The sequence below is a fragment of the Trachurus japonicus genome, chromosome 3 (assembly GCF_045865225.1).
Source record: "Trachurus japonicus isolate A0001 chromosome 3, Traja_1.0".
NCBI classification, from domain to species: Eukaryota; Metazoa; Chordata; class Actinopteri; order Carangiformes; family Carangidae; genus Trachurus; species Trachurus japonicus.
The window spans coordinates 20,363,438-20,377,619 of NC_140909.1; the positions used below are offsets into that span (position 1 = coordinate 20,363,438).

General features: G+C 41.8%; 1 long non-coding RNA gene across 2 annotated transcripts in view; it reads left to right on the forward strand.

Annotated features, from left to right (window-relative positions):
* Positions 1 to 14,182, forward strand: part of LOC146989906 (uncharacterized) — a 174,360-nt gene that overhangs the window by 107,146 nt on the left and 53,032 nt on the right. For both annotated transcript variants that reach the window (XR_015034649.1, XR_015034648.1), the window contains one exon: positions 9,580 to 9,640. This is a non-coding gene — a long non-coding RNA (uncharacterized LOC146989906). The remainder of the gene's footprint in view (positions 1 to 9,579; positions 9,641 to 14,182) is intronic.

Here is a 14,182-nt window from a genome sequence, read left to right on the forward strand (position 1 = left end):
GCACAAATTCATTGTATCATAGCTGAATAATCTCTAAACTGTGAAAACAAATCCATAGTTTCAAATACACTTTATGTTTTGAATGTCTATGACTAAAACATTTTTTTGTCTGTTTTATATAAATTCAGCTTCCTGCAGATTATTTCCAACCAGAAATGTAAATGTCATCACAACTCAAATCGGGTGCTTCATGTATTTTTAAAAACAGAATACCAAGCCAAACAAAACAACTAATTAACAGGTGTCGGGCATAAACTATTTGTGTCTTATCAATCATCTATAAAGTCTGTGTGTCATATTATTCATAAGTTGGACGTTTGTATCTTGGGGAGGGGTGTGAGTGTTAATGAGTTGACCCCAGGGGTCAAAGGGCAAGCTCTCTTCCAGTTGAGTTGTCAGCGCAGCAGGGCTTTTGTGTTTAGAAAGGCAGTTGGAGGTAGAGCTCAGTGTGTGTGCTTGTGTGTGTATGTGTTTGTTAGTCACAGAAAAAGAGACTTTGCGTATGTGTAGATATGCGTAAATGTGCCACTTGTAAAGATCACTGGGGCCGGCGTTGCAGGGTCCATCCAGTCAAGTGTTTCTCAGATCTTCCACCACACCCACTCTGTCCACGGTGTTTCTCTCTGCCTCTCTCTACCAATTGGTCTCACTTGCCCTCAGGGTTACAGGTCAGAAACTTAAATTTCACATAATAACTGGAACTGCAGCCTGGCGGAAAAGAGAAACTTCCTCTATGGACTTATGGACAATATAGGCATTTACTGCATAGTTTCCAAATTTTCAAATAATCATTCATTAGGCCTACTTACCTTCATTTAAATGCTGCTTTACTTCTAATACTTTATTTTCGAAAGGTCCAGTTCTCCACCAATCTTTACACATCCATGAACAGACACAAAAATTAGTTCTTAAACTTAAGAAGAGAAATGGCGGACTCATAACTTTACCATTTTTGTGTTAACTTCCCTTCAGCACTGAAATGGCCATGGAAACCAAATAGCCCACCTGTGCCTACAGTAGCTCTCCTGTAATGTATTGTCTTAATACTCAGCAGTGACTTCATTTATTGCAGCATTATTTTATTCATGTAAAAATATTTTTTTCTTTTTTCAATGTTTTTTCTTTCTTTAAAAAAAAAAAGAAATTTCTGTCCTCTTCACTGTTTCCAAATGAAGCCCAGTTTCCCTCCTGTAGGTCTGTGTGCATCCCTCTTTCCCTCTGATCCATTACCCACAGGCCTTTAGGACCCGCTTGGAGTTTAGGTCTGTTTTTATTGAATGCTCTTTTACGCCTCTGCGTTTGAAGTGAGCGCCGCTCGGCTGTCATTTCCTGCTTTGAGCTCTTGCCGCTCACGACGTGTGTAATTAAGCACTGTGCTGAGCGTCCCATAGAGTGGCCAGTCACACTACTGATGTTTAAGACCCCCAACCAGACACAACGCCTCATTGACAGTGCTATGGTTCACTGCCGGTACAATTACCCTGCAGAATATACTTCACATCACCTTCACAGGTACAAAGTGCATCTGCCTACTTTTCTTCAAATCAGCCTTGCCTCCGTTTGTTTATCAAAGTCAGCTCCAGAGTGTATGCTGTTACAGAGCTGCAGTATTCTGACTGTTTTTCAAGAGTGTGTGTGTGTATGTGCGTATATATATATATATCTTTGTATGCCTGTGTGTGTATTTTATAGGTGCTGAAGGTTAAAGTGCTAAGGCTGTTCAGGCCCTGTTGAGCACAGATGTGCTTGCCCCCCTGCATTACCTTCTCAATTTCACAACAGGGCGGATGTTGATAGGCGGAACACAGTTAATATTGAGTGCAATCATTACACAATCTGCCCCATTACAAAAGAAAAAGTTAAAAAAACAGAAAATAAAATGTGACTCGGTAACCTGTCTCTCCCTTTCTCTGGCAGTGATTAATGAAAGACTAGATGGCCTCTCTGGCACATTAATTTCATAGCTCTATGAATTTACTGCCGAGGCCTCAGGCTAAAAGAGACTTTTCAAACAAAGGTCAAAGAAGAGGACTTAAGTAGGTCTGGGTTGTGTGTCACAGCTGGAAATAAGGCCCTGGGATTTTTAGTACTTTATGGGCCCGTTGTGGGGCTGATAATGTGCATTGTGGGAGTATATTCTACTGAGTAAGAAGTTAAGGGGCCTTAGCCTTCATGTAAAGAGCTTTAATGGTAAAGTGAATTATTCCAACAATATTACAAACACACAAGAGACATACAGGACCATCAAAATAATGGAGTAATGAGAGAGGATTGGAGCATGTTGTACTGTGTAGAGTTGGCTGCATCATAAATGGCCCATAAATGTATTAAGTGTATATATTTGCTTTTTGTTGCACACAAAACCCAAAAACCTATAAACTCTCACCCACCCACATTCATGCAAACAAGGCCATGGTGTTTCATAGATTTAACAGTGTATTGTTTATGTGTCAGCCAGAAGCCAGTGTGTGTAACTGTTTCTGTCATGGCTGACAATTTGATAGTTTTCACACTTTGGTTTGCCAAGGCTTCCCATTTTTCTTCACTCCCCATTTCCGCACTAAAGCCAACTGAGGTTTACAAATATTGAGCCTTAATCCTTGGGCCTCAGACAGCAGGGCCTGCTGTGTGGTGCTCAACAAATGACTGAGTGTTCATGAGCGAAATTAGTTCAGGGAGGCCTCTGTTTCCTCTCTATATTGATATAGGGGCAAATAAAAAGCTGCGTAAACGTGGAGCCCCAATTTGTGAGTACCTCAGTGGGTTGAAATAAACCTAAAGGCCCATTGGACTTTCAGAACAAGAGTTAGATTTCTTTTGTATTCTTAATAAGATCCAATAAGAGTTGAATGGTTGCTATTTTTCAATACCTGGACTGAGCAGGAAAATATGTACAAGAAATCAGAGAAAAGCTCTTCTCTCACTTATCAACTATGATCAATGAGCTCTTGAGCAAGGCACACTCATATTAGCCCTTGTAGATGTGCTGTGATTGTAGTCACATTTAATGTTTGCAGTATTTGCATTTTTTTGAACAAAAATAATAAGTTCAATCGTCTTATCAACATACTGTTTACTCTTCTAAGAGATTGTTGTTGTTGTTATCTAATAGATAAGAGACAAAAGATTGGATTGTAAATAAATCGATAACTCAAATTCTTTTATTTTGTGCCACAGTGAGTTAGTGGGTCCAAAGGAGGGGGATGTAATTGCTGTCTTCGGATCATATTTTTTTCAAAACTGACATATTGCTAGATCCTTCCGTTTAGTTGATCCTAACATTGAATGAACGCTGCACTGCAGATCATGTACATTAAAATAGCAGTTAAACATTTCCTGAACATGACCTTTCACCTTGAGTGTTGGGAACATTTTGGTTAAGAATGCATCTGTTTGCTCATTTTTAATGTGTTGTGTAAAATGTAAATCCATGTCACAACAGTTGTGTCAGTGTTTCTCATAATGTGGACTCCCGCTTGCAAGAGGCAAAACCCAGATGCATGTTTCCTAAAATGAACCTGAAGAGCACATGACGCGAGAAGAATAGAGCCTTAAGACGACCGGATTGTTTAGGTTCGTTAAAGTTGGTGCCTGATTCGGTCTCTTCCGTCTGGTATTTCATTGTAAGTGCTGGATGCCAATGACTGGCACTGACTTAATGAAATATTGTGATATATGCTCAGCACACACACACACACACACACACACACTGAAATGTTTTATTTTCATTCAATAATGAAACATACCGTAATGTCATTTAAATTTCCCCTGCTTAAAGAGTATTTACCACATAGCTGCACGGACGCAAGGACGCCAACCAATGTTTCTGAGAGACCCAGTTCCTCTCTTGCACAACCTCCATGTGAAACCATCTGTGGACTTTTTTTTTTTTTTTTTTTTGTTATTTGTTTGATACAGCCATGGGATTCGCGGCAAGGTTGCACACTGGGGGAGTTATGATGTTTTCAGTCTCCTGATACTGTATGTACTGAACAATGTGTGCTGCAAAAATAAATATTAATCTATGCGCAGACTTTGTTCCCAGCCAGGCCAGGCACTGGGTGTATGTGTATGTGTCTTCTGGTGTGCAGTGTGTTTCTGTTTCTGGATCAGGCCCAGCTTCAGCCCCATTATCTCTCTGTGTCTTTGTATGTGCTGATTTATTTCAGCAGTGCTCTTTTGGCCAAGCGCTGGGTGCCTCCTCTTTGTCAGCTCCTGTGTGAATGCAGAAGCCTTTGACCACCTTTGACAGTGTGAATATTTTAGCTCCTTTTAATATGCAGCCTGAACTTTTATGTAAAGATGAGGAGTGGAAAGGAGGGGGGAATGGGTGTTGGGGCAGAGGGGTTGATGGGAGAGAAGAGAGGGGGAGGGTTTTGGGATGAGGGGGTTAGGGGTGTTGTGAGTAAATGCTCCTGGAATTTGACATTGGTGGCAGAGTGACAATAACACAATTATTGAAATAAAAATGAAAAAAAAAACAACCTGCTTTGTCACTTAAAAATATTTAGATCACATACAGAACGTATGTGTGTGTGTTTCATCCTTTCACAGGACATCACCGTGTCACCACCGATGCTTCAAGTGTTCCATTTGAAAGTCTGCGCCAAGTTTTGCCTTCAGAGTTTCACAGAATTCACAATAAGGCAGAGTTTTCTCCCTTTCATCTGTTATTTTCTCAGTACTTGTAATGAATTCCTCCACTAGTACATGCAGACCTGTTGACTGTACACTCTCTTCTCTGGCCAGAATAACAGAGCCACAGAGCTTCCCAGCACTAGCAGGTGTTCTGGGTACCCTGGTGTCCTTTTAATGCCAAATGGGCAGGATGTTAATTTTGAAAAGTTTCACAAATGCACAGTTGCACTTGCCACAAAATGCACAGTTGCACTTGCCTCAACAGAACACAACCTGTCTGCATCAGTGTGAAAACAAAAGAAGATAGAGGTAGCAGAACTTGCATTTGCAGAACTAGAGATCAAAGCACTTTATTGAAATACTAAATAGATAGTAAAGCTTGTGCTGTACAAACTTTTGTATTTACTCAACATGCATGATAAATGGAAATCACTTCCTAGAATGGAATATTTGGGTTTACATGTCCATTATTCAAATATTGTTTTTTTGTTTTTTTGAGCTTTTTTGAGCTTTGACCTCACAAATACATGATGCCCCTCTGTAAGGAGTCAAAGTTCAATAATTGGGTCTTTGATTTCTGTGTAGCAGCAGTTGGAGTGCTGGTGCAGACGGTCGCTGAGCAGCGGTTTGGGGCCAACAGCAGCACGCATCTCCTCAGTTATTATTCTGACAGTGTTTGCTCAGCCTTGCTGACATATGTTTCACCATTTGAGATGGTTCTGTTTTAATCTGCTGGACACTTTAAGATGTGGACACAGTCACTGGTTGGATTTATTAATCCAGCTGGTGTTTTTTGATGAAAGCCCCCCTCAACCCCCCTCCTCTCTTATTGTCTTGTTCTCTCCTTCCCTTCCCCTCCCCTATAGCCTGCCGTTCATAACCTTGACGTAACTGTCAAACCTGTTTGACAGTGGCAGCTCCCAAGTAGACCTTGGAAGTCAAACCAATATCCCAAGTATTATTTACACAGGTAACCTGCCCAGACTGGTGCCATTTATAACAAACAGGACGGTAATCAGCCAATTCACATTTTTTTTCACATTTTTAAGTAAATGTGTCCACTCTGTGTGAGCACTTTGCCCTAGTTTTCTCAGTGAGTCTGCAAACATGAGCTGATGTGACTGTTTTTGTGACTTGTCGGACTGACAGGGCAAACAATAACACAGACAGATACAGTGCAGATTATAGAGACAGACAGAAGACCTCTCCAGCCAGACAAGATGGACATGGGAGGGAGTGAGTAGCAGATTTCTATGAGAAGCAGAGGGGGGAGCGGCTGTGTCATGGCAGGGGTAGGCCAATGGAGCGGAGAGGCCCTCATGCCCCCGCTGATCACAACAGGGGATTAATTATGTCAGCATAATAAGTACAAATGGTGATCTGAACGTGGAATTAGCCCCCTGAGCAGAGGCTGCTGCAGCGCGCAATGGAGAGGAAGAGTGGGTGGTAATGGAGGGGGGGATTGTCCCAATTTGTCCCAGTCTGTCTGTCTGAGCAGGCACAGGGGTGGAACCTCGGGTGGGGTAGCTTGTTGTCTGTCAGGCTGGCAGGCTGAGTGGCTGGCAGTCAAGCCAGCTGAAATGACTGCCTCGGACGGTGGTGGGGTGGCCTGGCCTGTCATTTCTGTTATGATTTGCATGGATGTCAGTCTCAGTGGCAGCAGGACAAGACTCTAGCTTAGCTGGAGGTTCCCTGTGGCTCAAAGCCCCATTCATTCCCCAGCATCCTCCATCTCTGCCTGTGTCTGGTTGGATGTCTGGGGCTAATAGTTGATCTGAGTGCTTCAGTTATAGCAGTAATACCTATAACTAACTTCAAGTCAGTGCATACTTTGTCTGTATTTTAACATTTTCAACAGTATCCAGTAAGGTAAACACCAGTGCAAGTCTTTCCTGCCTTGTTGTGGGTGAGCAGTCCAAGCTTTGGTTTTAGCTCTGTTTCAGATCCAGGTCATGCTGCCCCAGGACTCAGCCCAGAGGCAACATGACCAGCAGCATACAGTGTTCATCCTCAGCCTCCCTGTTGTAATAGCTGTTGTCCCTGCTGGCTCTTTGCCTTCAGCACTTCCCCTGACCGAACTCCCCGTCAATGCCACACATTCTCGGCGCAAAAATGCAAACAAACCATGGAGTCCAGCATGCTGCGCTAGACTGGGGAACACAAGGGGAGTACAACAGGGAAGAGTCAGATTTATTATTGTTTTAGCTTTTGTTACAAAGACTGACACTGGCTGACAGTAAAACAGAAGTTGTATATATGATTACAAGTGTGGAGGTTTGTTTAAATTCATAATAGTCACCGGATTTGATCTGTTAACCTGTATTTGGGGTTCAAGTTGTTAACGTTTAATGGTTCTTTTTTCCCCCTAGAACATCATAGGGAATTGGAATTGGAGTTTGAATAAGAGTTTAATTGAAATGGGAGATCATATGACTCCAGAAAAAAACAAAACAAGACGAGTTCAAAACCTTATGTGGCTTGACTGCTTATGGTCACATCCTGAGACTGTCTGACAAAATCCCCCAACAGACAAATGAGACAGACTGAACGCTGATGTCAGCTGTATTTTTGGTACTTATAATGCTATAGAGACAGTTTAGGGAAAAAAAACTATTATAAACTATTTTTTCAGGAATAGGGAGACAGAAAAATGAAAAAATTGGAGAGAGAGAATGGCCACGGATCAGAATTCAAGAATTGAGATCACATCACTGTATTTCTTTTGATCCTCTCAACCTGTCTTTTATCTATCTGGAATTCACAAGGGTTTAGTCTTTACGTTTTTATCTATTGTTGTCCACTGTCTTTATTACCAACCCCAGAATGTAACAGACTTACCGGCAGGTCATTATGTGTAACTCCCTCAGTTGGATATGCAAAGTCAGTCAGTGTGGTTTGTCCAAAGGGTTGTTACCAATTACTTCTCTCTCCATCCTTCTCTCCTGCTCTCCCTTCTCATGTCTTATGTTAAGTTATTCCTCTGCTTCCTTTAGTAATAATGATACATGTAATCAAAGTAGTTTACACTGAGCCTTGCCACCATTGAGAGTGTTCCTCTGCTTTCCTGGAGTTCCTGAGCAGCCAGAGAACCAGAGTGGCTCAGTAGACGGCAGCTCAGCACTCACCTGCACTTACTGCCTCTAGCTGTTGATCAGGTGAAAAATGAATAAGGAGCGTTCTTTCGTTGTCGCTGGAGGTTGATGTGGGCTTCGCTTCCTAGACACACATGAGCGTCCGACTGTGTTTACAGGAGAAGCGGACCCCAGAGCCAATTTGCTTTGAGTAAGTCTATGAAGCTTATAGTGGCTGGGCCGAGATAATGATTCCTCCTCTATGGCAGCGAGGCAGCTGATGGGGGAGGTCATATGCAGACTCAGGCCTCATAAATCCCAGCTCTATGATGAGCACTCTGCGTATGACTTATGGAGCACAGAGGCGGCCAGTTAAGACAGCCACTCGTAAACATGTGGCATGGTCGCCCTGATGGCGCTGTCAATTTTCATATTTCATCAGTTATTGGGGTGGGAGCGCTGAGTTATATCTCTAGCCGACTCTCGTTAAGGAGGGCTCTTTAGCTGCTGCTGTTGGTTTGTACTTCTGACAAGCAACAGCAGGAGAGGGAGCAAGGGAATTAATTCAACTGATTATTTTTCAATTGTAATGTAGGACTACATGACATTTCTTCTGCATTTTGCATACATTTTGGTCATGTACATACACTGTCACACTTAATTCGGCATTTTCGGCACAAAGCATTATAATGACAGGAATATTTACTTACAATGCTTAAAGGGATAGTTCACCCAAAATTCAAATTTCACTCATTATCTACTCACCCTCATGTCGACTAAGAGCTGGGAGAATTTTCAGAGTCATCCGTGCCTTCTCTGAGTTACAGGGGGGTCCGTGCAGTAGTATTTATCCATATGATGGTTGTGAATGGATACCAACTTTCTTCGTCCAAAAAGACACACCAAAAAACATCCAAATACCTCCATACTGCTCGTCTGTAATGTCCCTCTTGTATTGAACCCCCAACATGAGAAATTGTTCCGAAAAAAATTAAGTATATATTTTAAGCTTGTTTGTAGCGGAAGCTCCCAGTGTCTCAGTTCACTGCTCTTCCTGTGTCAGTGCACTGACCGGCGGAACAGTTTCTCATGTCGGGGCTTCAATACAAGAGGGACATTACAGACGAGCAGTATGGAGGTATTTGGATGTTTTTTGGTGTGTCTTTTTGGACGAAGAAAGTTGGTATCCATTCACAACCATTATATGGACAAATACTGCTGCACGGACCCCCCCGTAACTCAGAGAAGGCACGGAGGACTCTGAAAATTCTCACAGCTCTTAGTCGACATGAGAGTGTGTAGATAATGAGTGAAATTTGAATTTTGGGTGAACTATCCCTTTAAATATGTCCCCTACACTACTTAAGAATAGCAAGTTCCACAGTTGGTTCTCTCTAGACTGATTTTAATTGATGCTTTAGCAGACATGTTTATTTGGTTTGAGTATAATGTTATCTGCTACATATACATATAATATATATATATATATATTTTTTTTGTAAATTTCACTATTAACAATTCATTTTTGTTATATTCAGTTCCGCAGTCTGACATTTTTTTTTGTATTTACGTGTACCTGTGGCTAAAACACAAGATTTTAAATTTGTAGATTTTGAAAAAAGACGTTAAAAATGTATGTCCTTTTTATATGTTTTGTAAATCACCCACACAAAATATGTATGTGCAGCAGCACTTTTAACCACTCACTGTACATTGCTCCGCTTAGAAGAAATGCAACCTCTTAATCGCATAGATAATTTGCAAACAGAGCAAAACAAAGGTCACTGTTCATCAAACAGCTGTTTGCATCTGGATAAGAAACTGAATTATATTTATAAATCAGCTCATGTTGTTCTTTATTCTTGTGCAGGAGGGGCATTTCATCAGGGAGAACTGGATAACGAAATGGACAACAGAAGACGTGGATGCAGGTCTGTTTGTTCCATGTGTCTGCATACATAGACATGATTGCATGTTTTTAGATCCTTTTTTATTGTTTAATATTCATACTCATTATTGATTAATCATTTGGTTTTTGGTTTTAAAGTAACACAATGCCCATCAGTTTCACAAATGCAAGATGAAACTCAGAGATGTTCAATTAGTGTTATCACACAAAACATAACTGCAGCAAATCTTCTGAGAAATTAGAGCCAGAGGGTATCTTGTAATTGTTTTGAAAATAAAGAGAAAAGAAAAAAAGACTTGAAAACACTTGATGATCAAACTGTTTAGGAATGTAAACATGTTCAAGACACAAACCTGCTTCTCTAACCGCTGCACCAAGGCTTCATTTGTCAGAAGAGTTACACAAAAACATTTGCACCACACTACATTCAACCTCAAATCTACCACTTCATTTTGAAACAAAAGTTCCACATCAATATCAGCTGAGTCTGCTGCTATAATGCCCCAGCCTGGCTAGCCATGAATGATGATGCACACTGACTCACCCCTTTCCCCCCAGGTGAGTAAGGCTTCATGTCACTTACTGGAACACACTCTCCAAAAACACAATGGAGGCCTCTCACAAACACATACATGTACCCATTAAAATCATACAGGCCCTCACTAATGACTCAGAGTGGTTTTCCTTTCTGTATCCCTGTATCACCGGCCCCCTGAAACCCAAAATAACCTCCAGTGTGCCCGGGACCAGGTGCTCTTAAAACAGAGTGAAAAGGATTAGAATAACACGTGAACATTCATAGCCGAGGTTGTCATCACCTGGATCAATGTGGTGGCTTTTGTATACGCAGACATAAGAGATGATGTCAGCTTTGCTACTATTCTACCACACTGCAAAAAAACAAGGAAAAAAATCAGTCATTTAATCTTGATGGAAGAAAATTACGCAAACAATTGAAACCACATCCTCCCAGCGGGGCCTTTTTTTCCCCAGTATCTGTAAAATGTTTAAACACACTGCATGAATCAATAGACAAACAAATATTGTTGATGTTTCATTCAGAACATTGAATTGCAACATCTTTCCAGTTGCCAAGACAGTATTATATTATCTGTTCTAGTTTATTCCAAGTGAATCCTCTAATCCAAATTCATCTGTAATTGTGCTTTAAAACGTCTGTGTTATGTGGATACAGTTCCATAATGAGAATTAGATTAGATTTCATGCAGCCTCACTGAGACAAAAGTAGGGTATCTAAATGCCTCTTGGCGATCCACTTACAAAGGCACACATTGTGCTTCTGAGAGAAGAACATACAGTAAGACCATTTCCTCTTATTGACGCTCTTGGCAAGTCTAATATTTACAGAAATGTTATGGCTCGACAACCCTCAATTAAACTTGTCATAACAGAGCCCATCCAAAAGAGAGACAGGAAGGAGGAGATGCTAGGAATGATGTCAGCTTGGCGGTGAGGAGAGGGGGGGGCACGGAGGCATGTAAACAGCTGTTCTCGGGTTGTCTGTGGTTCAGTGGGGTATTGAGCTTGCCATGTGTTTGTTGTGTTATCACAATCACAATGTGACTGAGTGCAGCGGGCACACAATAAATTTGACCGGGTTAATTGGCACCTCTCAAATAAAAATACGATCACACGTCACAGGACCGACAAAGTGAAACATGCCTGCACTAACAGCAAGAGACATACTCGTGATCGTAGACTAAACAAACACATTGCCTACTCAGGGTGTAGCACCATTAGGAGTTTTATCTCCCACCTTTGTTCCATACCAAACTGTAAGTCTCTCTGCTGCTTAATAAAGCAACAAGGTCTCTACCAAAGGTGGACGAGGTTGAAACAGACTTATTTGGTGCCACTATGACTTCTAACTGCTCCAAGAAAGGCGTCTGAGTGATCGGATCCGAAACTCAATCTCTTATGAAATAGCATTTGTCTTCAACTATCAATCTGTCCATTTCGCTGCTTTGAAGTTGATCCACTTTTGAAACAAAGCAGAGTTCACTGAAACAGAACGCGGGGGAGAGAGGCTCGAGAAAGAAATCTGTTTGCAATACATGTTTGAATTATTATGGGGATGTAAGTATGTAACCCAAGCCAAAGATGTGGAGTGCTTTTGGAATCTGTGTAAATGGATCTAGTCAGAGGTGAAGGGAAAACAAGTCTGACCCCATGCACTGTGCACTGGGGAGGTCAGTCTGTCTGTTTGGTTTTCTGAGTCTGGACCATGTGCTCCATCTGAAAAGGGGACGGCCTCTGCTGATGTTGTAAATTACAAGGCAGGCACGGTTGGAGGAGTCTGCCAGCGTATGTGTGTCTGTGTTTGCGCCCGAGTCTGTGCGTGCTAGTGTAAATGTGTCTGTGCGAGTATGTTGTGGCGTATCTGGTCCCTCTGTGAATCACGTCACCCACTGACTTCATCTTATCCCAGACTACTGGCTCACAGGAGCTCCTCTGACCCCCATGCTCTCGTCCCAGCCTCAAGCAAACTCTAACTAACACTGTCTGATTCACAAATATGATTCAACATGGAGATGACGGGGCCCCTTAAATGCCATTTACCGGGCCCTGGCATGGTGATAATTGAAAATGTCAGTAAAAGTGCTTAGCAGAAATTCCAGCAGGATTATCGCCCCAGTAACATCGACAGACAGAGGGCTTGTCTCTGGAGAACACAAAAGAACTTGTCTCCATATCATAAAACCTGCACTGTTCCCTTGCTTTTTTAATGAAACTGCTGCTATGCCAATCCTGGGAGGGGAGTTAGAGTAACATCTTGTTTTTTTTGGTGGGAGTTGGTGACGTTGTGTGTGTGTGTGTATGTGTTGGTGGCGGGGGTGATAGTGGTGGTGTTGGGGTAGTTGGGGCAGTTCCCCTCCCCTCTCTTTTTCGAAAGCCAGTGTTGTCGGTGCATCATATAAAAGAAGATATACAAGCAATTCACATGCAAATGTTGAGGGTGATTTAGAAAAGAGGGGGAGAAAGGGGAAATGTGCTATTGAAAGCCAGCGGAGGGATGGGGGAAGGAGGGATGGGGTAGGGGGTGAGGAGAGGAGAGGGGATGGGGGGGTGGGGGGGTCGCATTAAGCATTGGCGAGGGAGGTGTGAGGTGGCGGCGCTGTGAAACAGAGAGACATTTGTGTAATCTGGCTTTATGTATCACCACTTCTGAATAATAACATGAAAAAAGGGACTTACCTCATCTGCCTGGTAGAGCCAAGGCATAAATAAAAGGGCAGAACAATGGAATTACTATTACCCCAGCCTTTGCGCCGAAGCTACATCACCAGTATTCTTTGGAGCCACTGGCAAGAAGATTAATGTTTTGTTAAATATCAGTGTGGGAGCATGTGAAGAGGGGAGAGAGAAGGAGGAGGAGGAGGAGGAGGAGGGGGGGGGGGTTGCTTACTGGATCTTCTAAACTTAGTCAGCCCTGGCTCTCTTTGTAATTATGGTGTGTTGCTACGGATGTGTCCCACACTCTCCCTTCCTAAGTGTTGGTCGAGCGTTGTTATGGTATCAGATGCATGTATTTGTCGAGAGGATTATGGGTAATGTTCCGTGGCGTCTGATTGGACATGTGTAGCTTGCTGCACTCTGTTTTCATGATGCATTCCTTGGCTGGCAGCCCTTGTGGCAAAATGTTCAGTGCTGCAGACCAAATTCACGGAGACTGGCTCCTCTCTGTCAGGGCGCTCTGTTGTCTTTTTTTGTCATTAGCCTCACACTTTCACATATTTTTGGAGTGATCCTGTTGTGGAAACCGATGAATAAGGGACTGTACTACAATTACCATGGATGGAGAGCGGGGTTGATTTTTTAAAACCATCCCCAAGATAAACCCAAACTAATTGCAACTTCTCAAAAATAACACAAAGTTGTTGTAAGCCTCATTAATAAATTGTTTATAACAAAAAATGCTGTAATTTAAATTATAGCTAAATCTAGCCTTGATATAATTGTAGAATAGTTTGAAATTAGCCACTACATTTTAAGTGGAATTGCTGAATGTATGCCAAACTCAAACAAAGGCAGAGCTTAACTGCAAATCAACTTTATATGAAGTTTTGTAGTAAATTGTCGTGTGAAAAATGAATCCTTGAAATGGAGAGATAATAGTTGTTGTATATGGCAAGGTGCATCATACTTTAAATTAAATTTGTGATAATATTATACCTTTCATTTAAGGAAATGCTGAAATATAGTTTTGAAATGTTGACAAATGGAAAGCTTCTACTATTACTACTCCCTTCAGAAAGTAAAACTACCCTCTCCTCGGCACAAAGGAAACCTCCTTCCTCCCCCAAATAATTTGTGTGCACTCCCTAAGTGCACAGTGTTATAGGCTCGATAATATTAGACATCGAGATAGATATTAACTCCATCTTCTTCTTCCTAATCCCTGTATATACAATTAAGATATCTTATGCCCTCATATGTTTCAAGAAAAACTGCGACACAGTCTATATTTCAGCAGCACTGTGCTTTACAGTCACATCCATTCTCACACATGAAACTATCCAGTTCAACCACAGACCTCCACTTT